We start from the raw sequence: 4,080 nt of genomic DNA, 5'->3' as shown, positions 1-4,080 counted from the left end.
CTCTTTTCCCGGGGGAATGAAGCGGGGGCCGGGGGGGGCCGTGGGGTGTGGGCAACCAGCACAGTGACATCAGGCCGTCAGAGACAGAGCTCAAGGAAACGTCAAGGACTGGCACCCTGGAGAGTGCAAGTGTGCCCTGACACATTAAGGAGCAGGGGGTATAGGTGAGGCACCAACATTCTTCCACAACCATTTGAATGAAATCTGAACCAGATCCTTGCAGTGCTGTGGTCTGGCTCTGAGTGCCAGGTTCCCACAGAGCCCAGGCTGAAGGTCACTGGCATTCGCTGGCACCGTGAACAAAGCCCACCTGGGCCTGGCTCCTGGGAACTAATTCCGGGTCCCTTCCCACCTTGGTCTCAGTCAAGTCAACAGTAATGAATGGTCTGTGCCGGAGGACTTCCCAGACATTGCAGGCAGAGCACACGCCCTGGCCTTTGCCCAGAATGTTCTCTCAATCTGGGGACAGCTTTTCCCTTCCTCTAACCTGCCTCATGCTACTTGTTCTCCCAGGTTCAGGTGAGTGGACGGATAAACTTACCTTTCAGAGTAGTAGAAGGCTCACCGAGATGACCTAAATAGCGTTTAGCAGGTGTGTGACCGAGACCACACTCAGGAGGCATTATCTGCCTGCGTGTCCATCTCCCCATCTAATGGCTCTGGGGGACCTTCTGCTTCACCCCCGGGCTACACTGGGATTCTGCTTCACTCACTGTCCTAGTGCCCTGGGCTCACCTATGGGACCGTCCTCTTGCCTGTCTGTCTCCAACTATGTCAGGAGCTTCTCCGAGGCAGGAAACAGGCTTTGCTCACCTCTGAACCCCCACTGCCCGCATAGGGCCAGGTGCATAGTATGGCTCAGTGAACGCTTCGGAATAGAATTGAACCGAGAGTACCACAGAGTAACCCCTTTTTGCATTATTTGTAGGAATTCTGAAGAAGGAGAAATGTCCGCACACAGGGTGGCCCGTGAAGGTTTGCTAGGTGGGCCTCGTAGAAGACACGCACACATAAAGATTGTTGCCTCATTCTTACGGGGAACTTGGACCCGTTCTTTCCTTGTATACAAGATTGTTTCTGCTTTTTTTCTTTTTCTTATTTGTTTAATCAAGAGTCACTCACTCCATTAATATTTTCTGAGTCTCTACTACTCTAGGGGATGGGGATACAGCCATGCATATGTCCGAAGGAGACTGTGTCTCAAAGAGCTTGCATTCCCTTGGAAGGTGTAGAATGGTATAGAATGGGTCCTATAAATGGTGTTGTTTTTAATTTTGATTTCCACATGGTCAGTGATATTATACATAACTACAACTGATTTTTGAATGTTGATCTTGTATCCTGCAGCCTAGCTAAACTAAGAGGTTTTTGTTGGTTTGTTTTTAGATTCCTCAGAATTTTCTACATTATTCACTGTTATCTGGAAATCAAGATAGTCTTATTTGTTCCTTTCTGATCTGAATGTTATTATGGGTGGATTACCAACTGTGAGAAGCATTCAGGCAAAAAAAAAAAAAAAAACCAAAAACTATATTTAATCCAAAATATTCTGTTTTCTCACTCACTTCTTGATTATTTCCCCACATCCACTGGGTGTTCAGGGAACACAGGCTCATTCTTATGTTAGATCAAGCAAGTATTATTAGTAAAAGCATCTGGAAGTAATAAGATAATGCATTATAAAGCCAAAGAGGGAGGATTTGGGGACTTTTTACATCATGCCTCCTCCATGAGCAAGGGTCACTGAAGGGTGATTCCGGGTATGGTTTGTTCCCTTAGGTGAGGGCCACCCAGGCTTCGGGGCAGGATTTCTCAAAGCCTACCCGGGGAGATAAGCAACCCTTCTTCCAGGACTGGCCGAGGTCTCATCCTCCTGAACGTGGGCTAGGAGCAGGGACTGGCCTCTGGTCTGAGGACAGGGCCAAGGGTGGTCTTCGGAAATCTTAGGACGGTCTCTTCTCACCTGGGATCCAGATGGGTGTCCAGGAGCACGTTTGGGGCTCCTCTGTTTCCTCTGCCTCTGAGCTGAGACGCCCCTCCCACAGGAGCCTGCACCGTGTGGATTTAGCTGTGGCTGAAGAGAAGGAAAGCAGGATAGTGCCCTTGTTCTCAGTGGTAACGAATCTGGGCAGTGCAAGGACAACTGTGTCCTCGATGCCACCAGGAAACCGGGGCAAGGGCTGGACGTACAGACCCCAGAATCGTCCACAAAGATGCACAAGCAATGTCATGTGAGCAAAGGGAGTCTGTACAGTGAAATCTTTGTTGGAGTTTTGTCATCACAGTGCTATTTACTTCTCTGATAAAGGGCTGGGCAATCCATGGCTGGAATATACTAAACTACTCCATGTGCCACGCTTAATCAACACGCTTAAGAGTGGATGTGTTTGAGGAGGCTAAAATAAAGCGAGTCCTCAGCACATGCTTGGCTGTGGGAGTTATTTAACCTGGGATAGTAAGATATTTTCATTCACTTTCTGGAAAGTAAGAGATGAAAATACATTTTTTTAAAAGCTAAGTTTATCCTGAAAATGGTAAGTTGGAAGAAAATTTAACGGAAAAATTTAGTTAATAGAGAGTACTAAATTCTTACTGTTTCTGTGGTCTAGACCACATCATACACAACAGCTCTTAGAGCAGTGCTATAACAATACTGTTTTAATAGCTCTAAAAGTGACCCACTCAGGGGAGTAGCCAAGGGAGTTTCATCTCTGAGATCCAGATCCTGGCAGTATGAGAATTTTCAAACCAAACGAAACAGGTGCTTAATCTCCATCATGTGCAAGACTCACCTCCTTATACTCCATGTGGATTCTGATTCCTTCTAGTCTTCCACTTGTCTGGTGTCCATAGCACATTAACTCCCTCTCACAGCTCTCCCCAGTACTGACCCTTGGATGTCAAGTGGAAACTCCCATCTCTAGGATAGCTTCTCTGGGTTAGGAGACACTAGGACAAGATATGGAAACTCCAAATATCTAGGCAGTCTTCTCTCCATCCTAGGCTCTTCCTTAGCCTAGCCTGACCTGCCTAGGATTGCTGCACTCTCTTCTCCTTGTCCTAGAAGTCTCTGACCCATTGAGAAGTGTACCCGCCCCTGCCTCTCAACTTTCCAACTTTTGTCATCTCTTGTCTTCTGGCTTCTTAGTTTCACTGAGCCCTTCTATGAACCAACAGGGCATGGTTGCCTGTGATGTCACCAGTGTGCTTCTGAGGTGAGAAGTGACTGTAGCTGCCCTCTGAATCTCAGCTTGAGGGATCACAGATGATCTGAATCTGCCAACATCTCCCTTTGGACCTCAGGATAAAGAACAGTGGCACATGGGAGGTTTGATTAGCATCGAACCCTTAGTATCACTTTTCATGGGCCTTGCCTTCTACCCTTTCTAGCTAGGACTGCTTCTGTAGAAGGGTGGAGTTTTCATCTTGAATTGCAAAAGGGCATTTACAGGTGAGCTGGTTATAGTAGTAGGCATCTAATGTGGAAGAAAGCTCATGTTCAGCAAAGTATCTGAAGTTGCATCACTTTCTTTTATTGGGGCTTATGAACCTCCTTCATTCATAAAAGTTGGCCATGGTTACTCTTTTCAATTTCAAAAATTCTGAAGAAGGACTTAACTTGAATATCTCTAGAAAGATTACCTCAGTCAAAACTAATGAAAATGTGCCCAGAAGGCTATCTTGGCTTCTGAAAGAGATGATTCTCTCCTCAATGTCTACTACAAAACCCTTACTGTTTTACTTGAGGCCCTCATTCAATAGGATTTTTGAATCCAGTGGCTAGTGACTATATGAATTCATTGATTTGGTTCAATGATTCTAGAATGACTCTTCTCTTAACCTTTGCATATTATATCTCATTGAAGAAAGAGATGCTCTTATTTACATGCTCATTTATTCCTTTAGTTGCACAACAAACATTTATTGGCTTTCTCCTATGCAACTAAAATAGTGCTAGGTACTATGAATAAAAGATCACTACCCCAGCCATCAAGAGGTTCACCTTCTATTTTTGGAGCCAGGTAAAGGTACAGGTTTTACCTTGTGCCTAGTGTCTCAACCAAAATGTGACAAGTTACA

General features: G+C 45.6%; 1 long non-coding RNA gene across 1 annotated transcript; it reads right to left on the bottom strand.

Annotated features, from left to right (window-relative positions):
- Positions 1-1,518: 1,518 nt before the first annotated feature.
- On the bottom strand, positions 1,519-3,129 carry LOC144318491 (uncharacterized). Its single transcript, XR_013384427.1, has 2 exons — positions 2,793-3,129; positions 1,519-2,074 (listed from the first exon to the last, which is right to left on the bottom strand). It is a non-coding gene; the product is annotated as an uncharacterized LOC144318491 (long non-coding RNA).
- Between the last annotated feature and the right edge of the window lie 951 nt (positions 3,130-4,080).

The sequence above is a fragment of the Canis aureus genome, chromosome 8, assembly GCF_053574225.1.
Source record: "Canis aureus isolate CA01 chromosome 8, VMU_Caureus_v.1.0, whole genome shotgun sequence".
Lineage (NCBI taxonomy): Eukaryota > Metazoa > Chordata > Mammalia > Carnivora > Canidae > Canis > Canis aureus.
Note: the sequence above shows the minus strand (reverse complement) of the source record. Positions and strands in the feature narration are given on the sequence as shown.